The sequence below is a fragment of the Lemur catta genome, chromosome 3, assembly GCF_020740605.2.
Source record: "Lemur catta isolate mLemCat1 chromosome 3, mLemCat1.pri, whole genome shotgun sequence".
In the NCBI taxonomy this organism is placed as follows: Eukaryota; Metazoa; Chordata; class Mammalia; order Primates; family Lemuridae; genus Lemur; species Lemur catta.
The window spans coordinates 52,782,230-52,804,503 of NC_059130.1; the positions used below are offsets into that span (position 1 = coordinate 52,782,230).

The 22,274-nt window shown below is 38.8% G+C and overlaps 1 non-coding gene across 1 annotated transcript; it reads left to right on the plus strand.

Moving 5' to 3' along the window:
• The first annotated feature begins 21,091 nt into the window (after window positions 1–21,091).
• On the plus strand, window positions 21,092–21,155 carry LOC123636226. Its single transcript, XR_006734422.1, has one exon. It is a non-coding gene; the product is annotated as a U7 small nuclear RNA (small nuclear RNA).
• Window positions 21,156–22,274: the final 1,119 nt, after the last annotated feature.

Sequence of the window (22,274 nt, forward strand, 5' to 3'; positions counted from 1 at the left end):
GTAGTGAAAGGGAAATGAGAAAGCCAAAGACATGAGGCAGCAGAAGTCATGAAGTATTATAATAGAAGCCAAGAGATAGGAGAGAGAAGTCAGTTATACCAAAGGCTATGGAAGCAAGGGGAGAAGCTGTCACCTTAAGGATAGGGCCACAAATGCCCAGAGAACCCAACAAAATAACTGGATTGCTACAGTGTTGGTGTGTTTTGCTTTTAAAGGAGATAGTAGACCTCCATGAAACAGGTCCCTGTGCTTTTTTACTTCCTGTGTATCTTCATAATACTCTTCTAAAAATCCTATTTTTGTTCTCAACTTGAAAGAGCCCAGCTCATGCAAGGGGTTTGGCCTCATATCTGGGTTTGATCCTCACTGTTCCACTTAACTAACTGTAACATTGGGCAGGGCATTTGAGCTGTGTCTTGTTTTTCCTCATCTATAAAGTAAGAATATCTGATTTAAAAAGTGTTTTAAAGATCAGATGACAGACATAACGTATACAAAGTATTTCGCCCAGAACTTATATGCTCAATAAATGGTAGTAGTTGTTAGAAATCATCATCATTATACTGATAATTATTAGTCCTAGGAATAGAATACTGAGAGTAAAAAGAAAGATGAATCCAAGAACGATTTCACAGAAAGAGTAGGAAGAACCTGATAGTTTGGCTCTTAAATAGTCAAGGAAACAGATTAGTCAAATACAATTATAAGAGTTTTAGCCTCAGACTACAGTTAGGGTAGCGTCACTGTCAAAAACAGTGAAGTTAAAAGGGAACAGTTTAGAGAAGATGTGCTTGCTTTTGCACATGTTTCAGTTTGAAGCAACAGCAGGCATCTATGGAAGTGATGTCCTGTAGGCAGTGGAAAGAGATGACAGCATCTGATTCCTACATTCATTTAAAAACCGAGCATCTAGTGTGAGAGAAATAAAGATGAGTACAACACCCACCTTGTTCTCAAGGACCCTATAATGATGGGAGAAGCAAATATAAACCAGATTGAAATACATACCGTGATAAACATACAAAACAAGAATGTACAGAGGAAGGAGTGATTTACACACCATTTGTGAGGTACAAGGGCTTTATGGAGGACTCAACATTTTAACTGAGCCTTGAATACTGAGTATAATTTTGATAGAGAAGGAAAGAGCATGCAGTTGAAGAAGAAAGGCAAAAGTACATTGTATGACTTGGGAAAATCAAGTAGCCTTAGCTTTGTTTATAGGGTTTGTAAAGAGGTGCAGTGGGATATGATGCAAGAAAAGTGAGTTAGGCCCAAGAGAAAACAAATCAGTATGTTACGAATTACACACTATGCTAGAAGTTTTCATATTTGCTGTTTCATTTAATTTCCACTTAGTCATACAAAATAGGTGTTTTGACAGATAGGAAAACAACTTCAGAGAAGTTTACTAATTTGTTCAAAGTCTCACAGATAATAAGTAATGGAGCTGAAATTTGAAGCCAGGTTCTTTAACTCCAAAGCTGAGGATGTTTTCAGTTGATAATGCTAAATAAATAAAGACAAAAGTTATATTCATTATAGCACTTTAAAAACATCAAGCACTTTCAGATGCATTTGGTCTTTATAACTAGTCATTAATCTCATTTTGTATATGGGAGAATCAAAACTCAGATTATTCAAGGTCATAGATTGAGTATGTGGAAAATTGGGAATACAACCCAAGTTTTCTAACTACAAAGTTTTAAGTCTTTACAACATCCTTTTAAGAAGTCTAGAGTTTCTTTTGTAGGCAGTGGAAAGAGCCAGTGAACATTTTTGAGAAGGGGGATGACGTAAAAAATACTGTTTAAAAAGCTTAGTCTGGGATAGCATGTGGGATGGTCTGGAATGGAGACAAGAACACTTCTTATTAGGCAATTATGAAAATAAATGAATAATGATGTAGACCTGGGCCGGATGCGGTGGCTCACACCTGCAATCCTACCACTCTGGGAGGCTGAGGCAGGAGGGTCGCTTGAGGTCAGGGTTTCAAGACCAGCCTGAGCAAGAGCGAAACCCCATCTCTACTAAAAATAGAAAGAAATTAGCTGGACAACTAAAAATATACAGAAAAAATTAGCCAATGCATGGTGGCGCATGCCTGTAGTCCCAGTTACTCGGGAGGCTGAGGCAGGAGGATTGCTTGAACCCAGGAGTTTGAGGTTGCTGTGAGCTAGGCTGACGCCATGGCACTCTAGCCCAGGCAACAGAGTGAGACTCTGTCTCAAAAAAAAAAAAAAAAAAATACAGGATTTAGCTCTTGATTGCATCTGCAGTGAGATAGGAGGACTGTACCTAAATAATAATGGGGGAAAATGATAGCTAAGAAGAGGTAAATTTGGATGGAGAAAAAGAAGTAGCCATCCAAATGGCTATCTCCCATGAAAGTTGAAGAGTGGAGATGTGGGAGTCATCCGTGTAGTGGGGCTCCTTGAAGCTGGACTTTAAGAACCACAGGGCCAGTGAGTGTCTGGTCTGCTTATCCCTGCATCTCCAGGGCCAGCATAGTACCTGGCACACAGTGGGCACTCAGTGAATACTTGTTAACTTTGAAAGTGGATGAAAACCTTTAAGGATGGTAGAGAAAAAAAGAAGTAGTCCAAGATGGATATCAAAAAGAATAAACTGTATGAGGAAAGACTTGATAGCAACCAAGAAGCATAATATAAAGTAAGTTACGGTGAGAGAGTTGCAAGAGTGTGAGATGCCAGAATCAAAGATAGTGTCAGAAAGTAAAAGGTCAAGAGGAAAGGGAGGGAGTCAACATGCAAAGAATTAAAGAGAGGAATGATGGGAGCTAGGCAGCAGAGAGTACTCTTTCAAAAAGTTTGTTGGTGAAGGAAAAAGGAGCAATGAGAAAACAGCTTGAGGCAGAAGCAGGGTAAAAGAAGAATTGCAGAGTCCGGCAGTGGTTCCCAACCTTTCTTCCTTTTCTTTTTTTTTTACACACTTCTTTTTTTTTTTGATATACATACTGGCTACATCTGTGGGGAAGCAACCTTTTTGACTGGTTTCATGGAAGACAAATTTTCCACGGACAGAGGCAGGGCCCGCGGGGGTGGGGACAGAGCTCAGGTGGTGATGCACAGCCCCGTTTTCCTAACAGGTCATTGACCAGCACTAGCCGCAGCCTGGAGGTTGGGGACCACAGGACTAGAGGACAAATATAATTCAAGGGAAAGGAGCCAGTGGAGACAGTGGATCGAAAATATAAGCAAAGTAAGGTTTTAAGGAAATGGAGGAGGATGAGATTTAAAAAGCACAGGTGGAGTGATTGGGATTAGATATACAGACCTGAGCATATTTCACAGAGAGGAGAGGCTGAAGCCAAGGTTATAGGTGAGTGATTATAGACAGTGATTGCAAAGGGAGATAAGCAGAAGACTAAGGAAATCTTTAGAGAATGACCACTGACAAGGACAGAGGAGTGGTCAGAGAAATAGCAGGAGAAGTTGTGTAAATTCACCGTCACATACACCAATACATAACCGATCAAGTGTGAAAAAAGTAAGAAGTAAAAAGTAAGAAGCCAAAAGTGTCAAGTGTTGCAGAGAACAGAATGAGGACTGGGAGTAAAAGGGGCTCATCCAGTGTTGATGATGCAAGCGCAGTTCATGAACAAAAACCTTGGAATTCTTTCTTTTGTCTGTTCAGTTAAAACTGATAAATTCCCATGGGTCAACGATGCAACTAACTCAGAAATTTTGAGGTGAATAACAAATCCCTTTATCTATAGATGATAAATTTAAAATGTGATGCAAATAAATTTTTCTTTCAAATGATGTGAATTTTGAATCTAATTCAGTCCCTCTAATTCTGTTTAAAAAGCATTTGAAACATGGAATGAGAAAGCCTACTTCTGTAAATATATTTATTTATTCATTTATGCATTGCTTTTATTCAATAAATGTTTATTGGTTGTCTGCCATTTACTATGCTAGGTACTGGAAATGTTGGGGAATATGGCAATAAACAAGAAAGACGAAGAAAAAAACTGTATTTGCCACATTGTTGGTAATAGAAGAAATTTAACTTTTTAAAACACTTGAGAAATTGTTAACTATAGTAAATCTATTTGAAAAGTATTATGTAACCATTAAAATACTTCTGAAGATTATGCGTGAATATGGTATTTTTCCTCTAATAGGAAAGCAAAATGCAACATTTTTGTTATTAGAATATGTGAAAATACATAAGTACATGGATAAAAGCTCAATAGAAATGCAAAAATTAACATAAGTGTGCTGGAATAAGGAGGTTATTGATGATTTTACTTTTGATTTTTCCTTAACTTTTTGAAAATTTTAAATTAACCTGATTTTTTTAAATGTCTTATACTAATCTTAAAATATTAACAAGGAGTGAGAAATATTATTTCTACTGATTTATAAATACATTCATTCTTCACATTCACAATGAGACTTTTAAAAGCAATCCCTGGGCCAAGTGTGGTGGCTCACACCTGTAATCCTAGCACTTTTGGGAGGCCGAGGCAGTAGGGTTGCTTGAAGCCAGGAGTTCAAGACCAGCCTGAGCAAGAGCGAGACTCCGTGTCTACAAAAAATAGAAAACTTAGCTGGGCATGGTGGCATGTGCCTGTAGTTCCAGCTACTTGGGAGGCTGAGGCAGGAGGATCACTTGAGCCCAGGAGTTGGAGGTTGCAGTGAGCTATAATGACAACACTGCACTCTAGCCCGGGTAACAGAGCAAGCCCTTGTCTAAAAAAAGGCAATCCTTGGATTTAAACTCTATCTAGCAAAGCTCTCAAGTTGGTGATCCTCAGGTAAAAATCTAACCCACAGATATTGTACCAGTTATTTATTGCCACAAAAATGCTGCCCAAGAAGCCAGCCACTCCAAAGCTCAGTGGATTAAAACAATAACCATGTTAGGAGTCTATGCATTAGTTGGGCAGCCCTTCTGAAATTATTTTCTGAGTCAGCTGTGGGTTGGGTAGGTGACTATGCTGATTTTGGCTGGATTTTCACATGTTTGAGGATCAGCTGGCTGTCATCAGATCTAGAAAGGCATTGGCTGTTTTCCATTGTCTCACAATCCTCCAGCAGGTAAGCTTGAGCATGTTCTCATGATGAATCAGAAACTGTTTACTCATTTATCCATTTAGTTAATGGATCTCCTATGTGCTAGATACTGTAATAAGGAACTGGAGAAATAAAGTCAAATGGGAAATTGCCCTTACTATGGAAGAGCTTGCCTTTTAATGAGAGAGACAGCCAAGTCAATCAAAGATTACATAGTGCAGTATGATAAGTGCCATGATTGTGGAGTGACAGGCTCTATGGGCACAGTGGAAGACTTTCCAAATTAAAGCAGGTAAGTATTGGGTGCCAATGGAAAATATTTTAGAAGAGGTATCCTTCAGCAAGGTTTCAGGAACAAGAGGAAGGGAATTTCATGCAGGGGAACAGCAAAAGCTCAATGAATCTAGACATCATGGCATTCTTGGTAAACTGCCCAGTTTTTTGGATATATGGATATTTTGGTGGAGGGTATAAGGTAAGGAAAGGAACATATGAAAGAGTAGTATGGGAGGAAGCTATTCAGGGAAGTGTAGTAGTTAAGGATCTGGTTGCAGATACTAATAGCAACTCCTGCCAGTTAAGCTGACTTAAAGAATACTGGGGTATCTCATATAATCTTGGGAATTGCTGAATAACCAGGGAAACTGTGGAACTCAGTAGTAGGAATCCATAAACCATCCTCCTGGTGGGCTGTAAACAACTCCTCATCTCTAGTTGTCCTATTTCAAAATTCTAGTTTCCCAGGAAAGCAAGCCTATTTGGCTAGTTTGAGTCATATTTCTAACCCCATGTCACTCAGCCATGAGTAGTCTGCAAGTGATGCTTATAGATATTTTCTACTCTTCCACCCCTATGCAGGAGAGGGAGGTGTCACTGTGAGCTGTGTGGCTGACCTAAGAGGTATCTGTTGTGTCTTATTACTTGGTTGCCTTTCCCCATATATACAATGACAAAAATGCCTCCAGCCTATTTGATCCAGCCATTCTAGTACAACCCCTGCACTTGCCTTCTTGCAAAGCCCAAAGGCACATCCAACTGGTAGAAGGAATATCTTGAGGTTATTGTTCTTCTAATCCTGATCTCTGGAAGTAAAATGCCCATTCTTCTTCTAGTTCTGGCACAGTCTCATCTAGCTGTGGCTCCTCATATTCCTGCAATCCATGGACTAAATCGTAAGTGTAATTACTATCAGTACACTCTATAAACAATCAGTAGAACCAGGAGTGGCAAAAATTGCTACAGAAAGAAAGGAGAAGAAAACAGTGATAGTTCTTTTTTTAAAAAGGAAAAAAAATAGGGTAATTTTTCAGTCTTCAGACATTCCAGCAGTATGTGCAGACTACTCATTCCCACTATTCTTAATGAGGCTGTAACTGGTATCTATGACTACCCCTTCCAAATTTCCCTGCTTGCAACTAATATCTGATTGGGGCCTTTGCCTACTAGGATGATTTAATCCTTCATTTTTAGAGGTCTAACCCCTTAATGATCATCAGCATCAAAAGTGTCAAATTATACAAAGGCAATACAGCAGATTAGAGAAAAACTTTCCAATGGAAGTGGAATGACTGGGAATCAATGGATATTTGTCCAATAAATGGTTTCTAATTTACAGATCATGACACTGAAGCACAGAGAGCTTAGATTAAGTCTTATGTAGCAAAGCCGAATTTAAACCCATGCTGTCTGGCTCCAGGACAACATTTCTTCATAGTTATGTTATGCTGCCTTCTGCACTGTTAGTGTGGAGATTGACTATAGGCCCTGGGCCTTCCATACCTGGGATTAAGTCATGTCTTAGTGCTTCAACTTTTACTAGCCTTGTGACCAAGAACAAGCTACTTAATTTTTCTAAGTTCAGTCTTTTCATCTATCAAATAGAGATACCCTTTGTGCATGGCACAATGACTATCGTTTAATAAGTAGATTTATAAAAATGGTGGCAGCTATTATTAATTCAATAAAGATTTATTGAGAATTCTGTGGTGGGCACTGCAAGTAGAGTAGACATAATTCCTGTGTTCATGGATCTTCTGATAAGAAGGATCTGAACTAAGCCATGAAATGAAGATATCAGTGTGTATAGTCCACACATCTGCCTCTCTTGCCGTGGGTTATGAACACCAAGACTGACACATGGGAACATAACAATAATTGTGAACTAAAGAGGGCAGATCAGGAAATAAAACAAGCCTGGAAAAGCCACAAGGAAGCAAGACAAGGAACAGGAGTGAAATCAGGAAAACTAAGAGAAAAAAATGTCACCTTGTTTCCTTAAGCCTAGCACATAATGTTTGGATTTTACAGGAAAAGTGGAGGGAATTGATCAAGAGATTCTTGTCACAGAACAGGAAGTTAGAGTAGGTGAAATGAGAAATGATCTGTGAGAGATCCGTGGAGGTATTCTCGATACATCATAGAGAGCATGATTAAGGGGAAAGCAGTTTTAAAATTATCCTCAAATGCTAATTTGGAGAATAGCCACATTTTGTAATATGAGCCAAGAGATAAAATCAAATTTGTCTCTCAGGAGGGAAAAATAAGCCTCTTTCCAGGCTAAATCCCCCTGCTGCCTGGCTTGTTTTCTTTGCTGTAAATGAGCACTGGGAAAAGAACAGGCTTTAGAGATTCTGCCTAAGTAATTTGCAGACCGTTTTCTCAGTAATCACAATGTGGCTCTTTTTTCAGTCAGGCTCACACATAGGATTTAATCCTGCTATTTGATAGCAAGTTTTTTTAATATCTAGCAAATACACCAAAATATGTTTGAAAATGTCTTAATGGAATGTATGGAGGGGAAGAAAAGTGAGTTACATATATCCTTGGAATGACCTAATATAAAATTCTGCAGATTTACCCTTATAAGCTTGGTTATGTAATTTGATCTAAATCATTGTCATGATTAAGGCCAATATTTACCACAATGAGATAGTATGTTGATTAACTGACCTATTATAGTATTTTCAGGAGCACATAATGTCTTAATTGTGGCTAAATTACAAGCAAAGTGGTTGAGAAAGTCATTGTTCCCAAATAAATCCCAGTTGACAACATTCACCATCAAACCTATCACCTTTACTAAAGCTAAAAGTAGGGCTATTGTTTAGATTTAGTTCCAAAATATTATCTGTATAATTTTTATTTGTTTAGAAGAAAGGGACAACTTAAACACAAAGTTATATCCATCCTTTACACAGATCCCCTTTTCTTTGTGCCAGCAGCTTTAATTTAAAAGATAACAATCAATTTCAATTTCTGAGGTATAATTATGTTGATTATATTGGAAAAACATGAACCAATACATTTAGCTTTAAGATCTGCCAACTGGTCACATACAGTTTACCCTTGTATATAAGATTTGTTGAGCATTTTAAATTCATAAATAATATTTAGCTTCTGAGTGATGATAAATGCATACATCTATGCATACATCACCTATAACTAGTTAAGAATATTTTATTGATTCAATGAGCAAAATCTGGTCATAAAATATATGCCATTACAGCCCAGATGTATAGCAATAAAAAGCTTAGATTAGAATATCTCACAAGTCTACATTAGCAATGATACTGTTATAAAATATTTATAACATTTTCTGATTTAAAAAAAAGCCAGAGATTCATTCAATATCTTTCTGGCATTTGAAATGACACCTCTTCACCCTCCACACAATTGCTGATAGAAAACAACTCTAGGCCAGGCGCGGTGGCTCATCCCTGTAATCCTAGCACTCCGGGAGGCCAAGGCGAGAGGATCACTCGAGGTCAAGAGTTCCAGACCAGCCTGAGCAAGAGTGAGACCCCGTCTCTACTAAAAAGTAGAAAGAAAGTAGCTGGACAACTAAAAATATATATAGAAAAAATTAGCCAGGCATGGTGGCACATGCCTGTAGTCCCAGCTACTCGAGAGGCTGAAGCAGTAGGATCGCCTGAGCCCAGGAGTTTGAGGTTGCTGTGAGGTAGGCTGATGCCACGGCACTCTAGCCCAGGCTACAAAGTGAGACTCTGTCTCAAAAAAAAAAAGAAAAGAAAAAAGAAAACAACTCTAGACAAAGTCCCAAGCAACTAGTATAGAAGGGAAATGGTTAGATCTGTGGGGCATCTTTATATTTTCACATTAAAATTCAATGTTATTAAGGCCCAAGTAGATAAATAATAAAAGTGGCATTCAAACTGGGTGTGATAACATGTGCCTGTAGTCCTAGCTACTCAGGAGGATGAGGTAGGAAGATCACTGAGACCAGGAGTTCAAGGTCAGCCTGGACAAACTAGCAAGACCCCATCCCTTAAAAAAAAAAAAGCAGCATTCATAACTAGTGAGAAAAGTATAAATTATACAATAAATGAAGGGGCGACTGGCCAATTGTTTGGAGGGGAAAAATATACCATGTGCCAAAATAAGTTTCTGGTGGATTAAAGATTCTAATATGAAGATTAAACCATAGGCCAGGTGCGGTGGCTCATGCCTGTAATCCTAGCACCCTGGGAGGCCGGGGCAGGAGGATTGCTTGAGGTCAGGAGTTTGAGACCAGCCTGAGCAAGAGTGAGACCCCCTCTGTACTAAAAATAGAAAGAAATTAGCTGGATAACTAAAAATATATAGAAAAAAAATTAGCAGGGCATGGTGGCACATGCCTATAGTCCCAGCTACTTGGGAGGCTGAGGCAGGAGGATTGCTTGAGCCCAGGAGTTTGAGGTTGCTGTGAGCCAAGCTGACGCCACGGCACTCTAGCCTGGGCAAGAGTGAGACTGTGTCTCAAAAAAATAAAAATTAAAATTAAAAAAAACGATTAAACCATAGACTTACTAGAAGAAAACATAGAAAAAAATTTATGTAATCTTGTGAGTGGGGATTATATTACATGAAACATAAAGCAAAGATTGATTTTTCAAATGCATAAACTAAAAACTGCTTCAGAAATCACTAAAAAATGGCAAATGCCAAATGGAAAGGGGGGAACAAAAGGACTAAGAGTTAAGAAGTCTTCCGAATCAATAAGGAAAAGATAAATAGCCAAGTAGAAAAATGGGCAAAGGACTTCTACCAGTAAATCAGAAAAGAACAAAAAGGGTCAATAAAGATATATTTTTTTCATTTTCATAAATAATCAAAAAGTATAAATCAAAGCCATATTAAAACACCATTTTTTGCCTTTCTAATTGTTCAGGATTATTTTAAAAGATAATATCCAGGATTAGAGAAGGTACTACATCTGTTCTGGAGAGCTCTTTGACAAAATATCTGAAAAATGCATACCTTTTAACAGCAATTCCTCTTCAAAATAATGCTAAGGAAATAATTAATGATGGGTGCCACAAGATGTTCATTTTAGTGTCCTTCCTCTCTCCCCCCTTTCTCTCTCTTTCTTTCCTTATCTTTTTTGGTTTATGTTTGATATTGGTGAAAAATGGAAAAGATTAAAATGTCCAACAAAAAGACTGCTTAACTAATATATAGCAAATTCATTTAACAGAACATCCACGATATTCAACCAATAAAAATGACACCATAGTTAATATATTTGAAAAGATGTTCACAATATATTGTTAAGTAAAAAAAAAAAAAATCAGGATACAGAACAAAATGTATTGCAGGAAGGGCCTCTCTCTCCATCTCTCCTTATACCCCACGACACCACCCCCACCTCCACATATACATATACTGAAAAGGTACTGGAAAGACATAGTAAACCATGGGGAAGGGAGATTACTGGATTGTTAAATGTTCTTTTTGCCTGTCTTTCTTTTCTTTTTTTTTTTTGAGACCAAGTCTCACTCTGTCTCCCGGACTAGAGTGCAGTGCCGTCATCATAGCTCACTGCAACCGACACTCCTGGGCTCAAGCAATCCTCCTCCCTCAGCCTCCCAAGTAGCTGGGACTACAGGCATGCACCACCATGCCCAGCTAATTTTTCTATTTTTTGTAGAGACAGGATCTAGCTTTTGCTCAGGCTGGTCTCGAACTCCTGGCCTCAAGTGATCCTCCATCTTAGCCTCCCAAAGTGCTAGGATTACAGGCAAAAGCCACTGCGCCTGGCCTATTTTCTAACTTTACATCAATGGACAGGAATTATTTTTCTGATAAGCAAAAATTTTTAAATTTAAACATACGTTACTTAATATGAATGGTTGCCTTTTCAAAATATATAAGAATCATCAGTTAGCCAGTTGGTTAAGTATGTTTTAATTTCAACATCTTGATAATTGTTATGCAAAATTCAGGAGAAAAGTTTGAATCCTAAAATGCTGTAGAATTGGCAGATCATTTTTCATTTCATAAAGTATTACTTATGATCACTATTTTTTATTGTTGCTATGGCAATGTTTTATACACAGGAATGGTTGAGGTTAGGAAATTGTGCCCTGAAAAACATATCAGAATATCAAATATGAAGTAAATAATGGTTTCCTGCTTTAAATATCACAAAGATGTGGGAAGAAGTGATAAGCAAGAGGCTCTGTGTTACCATGGGGATAATTAAGTTCTCCATGGTGCAGTACAAACCAACCTCACTCCAGCTTCAGTACATACCTACTATCTGTACAAAGTGATTCTCATTACCCACAGAACAGTAAGCACAAAGTTTAATCCATCCTTTACATAGATCCCTTTTTCTTTGTGCCAGCAGCTTTAATTTAAAGGATAACAATCAATTTCAATTTTTGAGGAATAATTATGTTGATTATATTGGAAAAACATGAACCAATACATTTAGCTTTAAGATCTACCAACTGGTCACATACAGTTTATCCATGTTTATGAAATTTGTTTATATACCCATATATATAAAATAATATTTGTAAAATATTATTTACTCAGAGAAATTAAGCAAATCCAATCTAAATTAGTATTTTTAAACATTCTAGTTGGGGAGTCTTTAAGGTACATGAGAAAACAAATTCACTCCAGAAACTATTATGTACAGATTAAGAATTGATATGGATACTAATTAAAATCATTAAACCAAAATAAAAAAACATTTCTAGTGCTTCAATTGTTTTTTAAAATAGCATTTCCTAAAGCAATCCCCAAGGTAGTCTTGTAATTTGTTCATTGTAAGGATCTGTGTTATTCTGGGGCCAATCAAGGGAGCTAACAGTCTAAGTGGGGAGCCAAGATAGTCATTCATCAATTCATTCATTCAGTAAAATTTATTGAGAAACTACTATGTGCCAAGCAATATGCTGGGCACTAAGCATTAAATGATACCTAAAATATGGCTCCTGCCCTCAAAAAGCTCACATTTAGGAGAGAGAGATATGTAAATAAATCACACATATTTTAGGCCAACCTCAGTGACTGCTACATCCACTGTTCCTAGCAGAATTTCTCTGGCCAAGGCCCCTGATGAATTAGCAGCTGAGTGGCCATGTTCTGCACAGAGTGACCAACCTGCCTCTTTTCCCTACCTGCTTTCCCTGCTAGAGCTGAGAAAAAAAGTCTTGGCCCAAAAGTTTCTCCCAAGAGAGGGGCATGGATAGTGATCAGATCTTCTCTTTAAGAGTTCCCACGTGGAATACAGAGAGTGAGTAAGTAGGTAGCAGGAGCTGAAGTTGAAGCTGAAAGGATTCATAGACAGAGACCATTTGTTATAAGTCTTCAGTAGACCAAAGTTATGAGAAAGCAAAAGCCCTGCAGTACATGAACAGGGGAGGTGCTGAGGAGTTGGTGGTAGCATCACTGAGGGAGGAGAAACGAAGAGAATCATCGTTACTGTCATGGTGGAGGATTAATGAACTGCAACTGGAAAAGGGCCAAGGGTATGACCCAGTTCTTAGGGGTATCTCTATTCCGGCATGTTTATTTAATATAAGATAATTCTTATATAGCATTAGGATAATAAAAAATTCACATTTCATAGACTTCTGTTTCAGCATTGAGAAACTAATGGACTCACCTTCCCACAACAAATAATGATAAAACTGGATAAAATAAGTAGAAACAAACTGTTTTCAGACATTGGACAATCGATAAGCACAGAGCTATGTTCCTTGAGAGAACAGGAACAAAGGTGGTGTTTTTTTGTTTGTTTGTTTGTTTGTTTTTTTGAGACAGAGTCTCACTCTGTTGCCCTGGCTAGAGTGCCGTGGTGTCAGCCTAGCTCACAGCAACCTCAAACTCCTGGGCTTAAGGGATCCTCCTGCCTCAGCCTCCCATGTATCTGGGACTACAGGCATGCGCCACCATGCCCAGCTAATTTTTCTATATATTTTTAGTTGTCTAGCTAACTTCTTTCTATTTTTTTAGTAGAGATGGGGGTCTCACTCTTGCTCAAGCTGGTCTCGAACTCCTGAGCTCAAACAATCCACCCTCCTCGGCCTCCCAGAGTGCTAGGATTAAGGCGTGAGCCACCACGCCCAGACCAAAGAAGGTGTTAATTACAGCAAATGAACAGTACTTAACAAGCAAAGAAAATATTAAACATCTATTTAGAAATAGTTTACATGAATCCTCAATAATCACTTTATTTGTAGAGTAATCTATATATAATCTAGAAGCTCTCATGTGTAACCCAACATTAATGTATGATGATAGTGCATCAGTGTAATATTATTTTAAGCTTCCACAAACGACCATAGGAGAGAAATAGTTAACATTGGACCCACTGCAATACTAAGATTATAGTCTCCATAATGGATTATACAGCTAATTTAACTCTCTAGAAATCTACCTATAATCTTACAAAATATTTACAGACAATCAGCTTCAAGTTCAGACTTGGAAATAAACAAAAGAACTCCACAATATTTGCTTAAATCTGCTTAGGTCAATAACATACCTGAAATTTGGTAGCTTGCTGTGAGCAAAGACATACTGTGCATTAACACTAAGGGAACTGCTGTGAAGAGGAAGGGTAGAATGATTAGCACTGAAACCACTGCACGTTTATAATGAACGAAAATTTTCTTCATGCAGATGTGAATAACATTTATTAACAAATGAAATACTGGACCATGTAAGTGGAGAATACATCATTTTGGCTGTTACGGGCGACATAAAGTCATACATGACTCGTTCATCATACAAAACTAATTAGTACTCCAAAGTGCCTCACTATTACTAATAAAAGATGTATTAACCCCACTGTGCTATTAAGATACAGGCTGTGATTCTGTAGCAAAGAAATATCTCATGTAATAGATCATGGGTAAGTGCTTCAGGCTGCTAGCAGGGTTCTGCTCCATGAAGCTATTCAGGGTCCCAAGTTCTTTGAATCTTTTTGCTTTGCCATTCCCTAGGGTGCTGTCCTCATTTACATGGTCCAAGTTGGGTTTGAGTCCAGTCTGTGTGAAGGGAGAAAGAAAGACACTGAAGGGCAAGTAGTTTCCTTTTTAAAGGAAACATCACTTAGTTTACGTAAGTGATGTGGAAGTAGGGCATCTTATAATCCAATGGTAAGAATTTAATTTCACCATACTCAGTGGCAAGGGAAGCTGGAACATGTAGTCAGTCTGGGCAGCCATGTACCGAGCTACAACTCAATTATTATGGAAAAAGAGGAGAATGGATTTTGGGGACAAGTAGTCGTTTGCTACACTGATATGTAGGCATACACTGCTGGTGGCGGTGAACTAGGTTCAGTTTTTTGGAAAGAATTTTGTCAATGGGCATCAAAAGCCAGAACAATGTACCCAGTCTTCAACTTAAGAGGAATTTATCCTAAGAAAATAAAATATGCATGAATATTTAGTTATGAGGATGTTCATTTCAGAGTTATGTTAATAGCAGAAAAACTGAAAACTGTCTAAATATTTACCTCATTGCTTACTGTGGAGGAGAGCCATATATGTGTCCCTGGATACCAAGTGACAACATCACCACAGTTGCTGGGCCAAGAACCATAATCCCTGAATGTTAATAGGTCACCATTGCATGCTTTATCTGTAGCATCAGATGTTGAGTGCCTGCTATGTGCCTTACCCTGTTCTAGAATTTTGACATACCTTATTTCATTTAATCAATCCTGCAAGGCAGGTATAAATATATAAATAAATAGAGGCTCAGAGAGTTTAAGGAACTACTTTAAGGTCAAACAGCAAATAAGTGATGTGATTAGATTTGAATTAAGTTCTGTCCAGTTCTTCCCACTGTGCTTCATACATCTTTGCTCATTTGTCTTGCCTTCCAGGATTGATGAGTGGAGCACATTGCTATGGAAAAAGCAGTGTGCACATCACAGGGTGACCCTGGAGGAACAACCGCCTCACCAGAGGGGTTTGTAGGGAGAACACCCAGCCCTGAGGATTTATCAGGGTGTTTATGTTTACAACTAGTAGAAACCAACTTGAACTATTTTAGGTAGAAAAGGAGGAGAAATGAGGACTGGGTGCGGTGGCTCATGCCTGTAATCCTAGCACTTTGGGAGGCCAAGGCAGGAGGATCACTTGAGCCCAGGAATTCAAGACCAGACTGAGTGACATAGCAAGACTTCATCTCTACCACAAAAGAAAAAAAAAAAAAAAAAGAAGAAGAAGAAGAAGAAGAAGAAGAAGAGAGAAAAGAAAAGGAGAAATTATAAGAAAATAGGGCTGGACATGGTGGCTCATGCCTGAAATCCTAGCACCCTGGGAAGCTGAGGTGGGAAGATCGCTTGAGTCCAGGAGTTTGAGACCATCCTGAGTAAGAGTGAGACTTTGTCTCTACAAAAAATACAAATATCAGTCAGGTGTGGTGGTGCACGCATGCAGTCCCAGCTACTTGGGAGGCCGAGGCAGGAGGGTCAAATGATCCCAAGAGTTTGAGGTTGCAGTGAGCTATGATGACAGCACGGCACTCTAGCCCGGGTGACAGAGACAGACTCTATCTCAAAAAAAAAAAAAAAAAAAAATAGAAGTGTCTCATTGCGCCAAAGCAGGAATGTAAGCAGCCAGGAATCAGAAGGGCTAGCACCGGAAAGGAAGGTCAGCAGGAACTCAGAGAGAGCGCTTACTTCATTCCTCACTTCATTTTTTCCCTCAGCATCTGGTTTCTCAGTTATTCGAGCCATATGGCAGCTGGCAGATGGCAGGCCAGAGCTTCCACGTTTACTTTTTACAGTTCCAACCATATGGAAAGACTCATTCTCTGCTCTCATCCCCACTTCCAAGTTCCCTGGGAAGGGACTCTGCTCAGCTGAGTCAGCAGCCTATCCCCAGTCCAGTCACTGTGACCAGAGGGGGCCTGGGGAATGTTGCATGCAATTCTGCCATAGGTGAGGGGACCAGTTAAGGGGTTCAACATGATCCATGTTCCAAAATGTATCTGCAGGACAGTTCTCCAGGTGGCGTTGGAGGGAACCAGTGTTCCCCAACTTCTTGCTGTACTTATGAAAAATAACTATAGAATGTGCTGGGAATACAATATCATTAGATAGGGAGGAACTGCCTGTAACAGCCTGTGCCTTGTTCCTGTCCTTCCTAAAGAATGTAACGTCTTGAGTTAGGGAAAACTGCCCTAGACAGCCCGAGCTTTGTTCCTCTCTCCCTTGGGAGCAGGATGTTCTTCAGAGCTTTGCCCAGTGAGTCATGTTGTTCCTGAGGTACATGACCTTAAGGTGTATAACCTATGGCAGGCTGCCTTTCGGGGTTCTGTAAGAGGGTGCAAGTGGGGCATACAGAGTCAAGTCCCCATCTTCCCCAGGCAGCCTTCTTGAACCTTGGGGAACTGGCTCACAATGGATCCTAGGCTTCTTTTGTCCTTTGCTGCCTGTCTGTAAGTAATAAATCCGCTTCATATAACTTGTGTGTGGATGTGTTCTCTCTAACCAGTCGCAGGCAATTGGTAAAACTGCAGCCCAGGACGCAGAGGGTAAAAGTGTTTGGACTGGTGGTTGGCCTAGTGATGATCTTTGCTGTCCTCCATGCAATGGGAGTCCTCCCATGGGCTTGGTTATTATGAAACTGCTTCACAGTGTCCGCTACATGAGAGTAGAGCCATAGATCTTGTGGATCCTGGCAGGAATGATACTCCTCCCTTGAGGAAAGCAAATGTGCTGAGAGGCAGTCAGGGATGTGATTTTTCTGCAGTTACACAGATGTACTTTCTTGACGCATCTCTTGACCTTCAAGGTCAGACTAAAAGGGAATTGAGAGAAGTACTGATATTTTATTTGTCTGTGACAACATTTCCTATAAAAATAAACAGTTATCTTTCTCTACAAATGACAATGATAAGGTTTTTCAAAAGAATTGATTTCACCCCCGTTACATCTTGCGCAACTGATTTGGTGGTAACAAATTTAAATGCTTATAAATGGGCTGATTCAAATAATGTATTTACTAATAATACAAAAGTATATCCTGGTATTTGCAATACCACTTATTGAGAAGTAGTAAGAGTTCATTTGTTATTTTCCCCAGGAACATCTGCATATTAGCCAGAGATTACACTGGAAGACAGTCAGAGAAGGACAGAAAAGACTCAGTCAGGGACAAAGCTGGGATAGCCCTTCCAATATATAAAAATAAGGCCAGTCCTTTTTTTTGTAAATCCCAAAAGTATTCTATTTGAAAATATACATAAATAATTCATTTTGAAAATTATACCACCAATTAATAGCTTGTGTGGCCTAAATGGGTATATGCATAAACTGGTGAAATCTTAAAACCTTGAGCTGCTGTAACCTAGAAGGATACTTAATAGTGTTACAGAAAATGGTAGCCATTTCCGGTCCAACAGGGAGAGACAGTTTTCAGCTTAGACTCTACAGATGGTCCCCAACTTAGGATGGTTCAATTTAGGATTTCTTGACTTTACAATGGTGCAAAAGCAAAACACATTCAGTAGAAACTGTATGTGAGTACCCATACAACCATTCTGCTTTTCACTTTCAGTACAGTATTAAATAAATTACATAAGATATTCAACACTTTATTATAAAATAGGCTTTGTCTTAGATGATTTTGTCCAACTGCAGGCTAATGGAAGTGTTCTGAGCATGTTTAAGGTAGGCTAGGCTAAGCTATGATGTTCGGTAGGTTAGGTGTAGTAAGTGCATTTTTGATTTATAGTATTTTCAACTTACGATGAGTTTATTGGGACATAGCCCCATCTTAAGTTGAGGAACATCTGTAATTTATAAATTATTCTTTTTACATAAAAAGAGAAGAGTTTAAAAGACCCTTCCCATCATCACACTGTGGGAAGAATACCTTGGAGAGAGAGACACAATGGCCAGACCCCAACAATGGGCAGAAGGCATTTTTCAGAGAGAATTAAATCCTACTTAGCAGTGCCATTGAGAAGGACTTGGTGCATAAGGTAAAATTTAGGTTTCAGTTTAAATGTCCCTTCTTCCAGGAAGCCTTTTCTTATTCCCTTAAACTAAGTTTAAAGCTCTTGCTCTGGGCCAGGTGCGGTGGCTCACACCTGTAATCCTAGCACTCTGGGAGGCTGAGGCGGGTGGATTGTTTGAGCTCAGGAGTTCGAAACCAGCCTGAGCAAGAGTGAGACCCCATCTCTACTAAAAATATAGAAAGAAATTAGCTGGACAACTAAAAATAAATATAGAAAAAATTAGCTGGGTTTGGTGGTGCATGCCTGTAGTCCCAGCTACTTGGGAAGCTGAGGCAGGAGGATTGCTTGAGGCCAGGAGTTTGAGGTTGCTGTGAGCTAGGCTGATGCCACGGCAGTCTAGCCTGGGCAACAGAGCGAGACTCTGTCTCAAAAAATAAATAAATAAAATAAAGCTCCTGCTCTGAACTTCCACAGGGTTGCCAGATTGTTTGGGACATACACTAATTAATACATTATACATTATTTATCCGAAACTCAAATTTAACTGAGCATCCTTTATACTTCATCTTTTATTTTTTAAGCACCTGCCACATTTCAATGTGATTGCTTATATAAGAGAATATGTAAGAGTATAAGGGACTATTTCTATCTGGCTTACATTTGTTTCTCTAAGGCATGGCATGGTGCTGGTCACATAATAGGCACTTAATAATGATTTGTGGAATGAAAGAAAAAATTATTGCAACATTTAAGTAGAGAATAAGCATTTTTGTAGATGGTTTTAAATCTCAGATTCAACAAGGTAAACTTCTTCAGGTGGAATCACTTGAGTTATAAAGAGAAGATTATATAGAAAATTATATAGAATCTGGATTTGATTAATGCAAGAAAAGAAAACATCATATTAGACTAGATGAGAAGTAAGTCCCTAGCTTTACTGGCTTCTCATTGAGAAAAATATAGAACTCCCACCACTGAGTGTTAATTATGGTTTGTTGATACATTCTGGAATTTTGCTGAAATTAACTGTCCAGTGAACTGTTTATAGTTCTTACTCCATGGTGGAGACTCAGACTTTTTCAGCTATCTCCAGTCATTGTTGCTATAAAAGGCCCTCCTGATATTGTATTATATAATAGTATGTGAACAGAGGTGGTTAAATCAGACACACCTTAATTGACTCTTGTAATTGGGATTCTGTAGCCCAGAGTCAGAGAACCAGGGAAGCAGCCTCCTTATTTCAGTTTAGTTAGTGTGCTACACATTTCACTTGCAAGAGGAGAATGCCTGGCTGTTTCCCAGTTCTCTGGGTGGAGGCTGGAGCCAAATGAATTGTTTTTGATTCTTAAGAGAATTTTTTTACTATATTTACACATCATGTAATTTCAGGCACTCAAACTTTATGTTGTTCCCTCTCCCTAAACAGAATTTCCTTTCATCTCTGGTTAAAGTCAACTCTTTAACTACTACTTGCCCATGTTCTCCAGCTGAACATGTAACCATGCTCACTGAACCCACTGTAAATATATATCCCTTAGTGCTGCCCACAGCCAGGCTATGTCTCCTTAGTCCATTCACCCTTCCACTACTTTATGCCTTTCTTTCCTCAGACCTTCAATACTTCTTCCCGATCCTCATTCTCAGCAGATGATCTTGCTTCCTATTTCACTGTAAAAGGAAAAGCCATCAGAAGGAAACTGGCACAAAAAGGAGAACCCACAATGTTCTTTTGGGGCCTCTTCATTCATTTCGCCTCCACCAGAACTCTTACTAGACCTCTGGCCATTTTGACTCTAATCTTTTCGGCCAAAGAAGGAAAGTAATGGAGAACTAATGAAAACAATAATGTGTTTGTTGTATTTGTGGTTTATTTCAAATAGCTGATATAGTACCCATGCTTATAAAATATTTTTCTAACAGTGTTTTCAGGCTATAAGTAGATAGTGCTTTCATTTAGAAACATGGCAGAATTATCACTCTCATCTACTTTAATTCTGAACAGCCTCGGAATTCTGAACAGCCTCAGAGCCCTGACTCAGAGGGCTGCGAAGGTCAACCCATATGTCATCCTAGAACTACCAGATAGTCTCCTTTCTAATATAAGATATTCTATTAATGTTCATTTGGGCAGTGGCTTTCAGAATTTTTGTTGTTATTGTTGTTTATTTTTTACAATAAGAAATATATGTTTTACATCAAGACATAGTACACACACACACACACACACACAATCACATATATAACTGAAACAAAAGTTTCACTAGACCATATTTATTTTTACAATATGCAGTGATAAGTCAAAGCCCATAGTTTGGAAAATACTACATTAAAGAATAGAGGGAGTATATATTCAGAGCAACTTGAATCTGTGTCTCCCAGACTGCAGTCCTCAACCTTGGCCCAAATAAACTCTCTACTTATATTTGGAAAAAAAATAATTAAAGATGTTAATAGACAAAATCTTTAGGATTCCACGGAAAACTAGATGAACATTAATCTGAAACACACTCAACTATAACCACCCCCCCACACACACACACAGGAGTGGTCACATGCATGATTAGCTGCTTGGCTAAGAATAAATGACTCATATGACTATTTGTCTATGTGGTAAAAAGTAAAGCTGATGTCAGAACAAGTAAGGCAAAATCAATTAGGGAAAGGGAAACAGCTCCTCCCTATTGTTCTTTTTTGTTCTCCACCAGCATAAACACCACTATCCAAATAGCCTCAGCATTACAAAGGGCTGAAAATTAAGCCCTAAATTGGGGTAAAGAACTAGATGGATTAGATGACTTCTAAATTAATTTTAAATCATGAGACTTTATTCCCAGTGTTACAGCTCTTTTAGAATTTGTCTAGTAGGTTTTCCAGTCCTTGCCGGAAAGGACCAGAAAACAAACAAAAAAAAAGACTTTATTCCCTCAACAAATATTTACTGATTGCTTAATATGTGCCAGGCACCATGCCAGGAGATGGGGACCCAACGGTGAATAAGATAAACAATGCTGATGCCTTCAGAAAGCTAACATTCCAGTAGGGAGACAGACAAACAAATAAACAAATAGAATGCATTAATGTTATGAAGGAAGTAAAGTCCAATGATAGAGAATAATAGGGGTAACCTATTCTTATCTATTATCATTATTAATTACTACTATTACTGTTACAGTAAGAGTGTGGAATCTATTCTGTGTCCAATGGGCAGCCATCAGAAAGATTTTTTTTTTTTTTGAGACAGAGTCTCACTCTGTTGCCCAGGCTAGAGTGCCGTGGCATCCACCTAGCTCATAGCAACCTCAAACTCCTGGGCTCAGGCGATCCTCCTGCCTCAGTTTCCCAAGTAGCTGGGACTACAGGCATGCACCACCATGCCTGGCTAATTTTTTCTATATATATTTTTAGTTGTCCAGCTAATTTCTTTCTATATTTTTAGTAGAGATGGGGCCTCACTCTTGCTCAGGCTGGTCTTGAACTCTTGACCTTGAATGATCCTCCCGCCTCGGCCTCCCAAAGTGCTAGGATTACAGGTGTGAGCTATCGCACCGGGCCCTCAGAAAGATTTAAACAAGGAAGTGATGTGATACAGTTTTAAAAGAACACTGGATATTGTGTGGAGACTGTGTTGGAGGTGGAAAACAGTAGAAGTAGGAAAATTGTTTTAGGAGTTCAGGCAAAACATGATAGGAGCTTGGATTATGGTAGTGACAAACTCTAAAATCCCATTTTATTTGCAATTAATAACAATAAAGAAGTACTTCTGAATATTGACTTGAAAGTCTTACTTATTTTGTTTCCAAAGCATCTTTGCTAAATAATTTAAATCCAAGGGCCCCAAACTCTGTGTGTGTGTGCGTGTGTGTGTGTGTGCGTGTGTGTGTGTGTGTGTGTGTGTGTAGGGTGGTAGTGGTGGCTGCCTTTAGTATCCCAGAGCTCTCTAATCATGAGGGTGTAGGAGTTGGCTGGAGGATGGAATGACTGGAATAAGTTGAGACTAGTGGAAAGAAGAGGCTG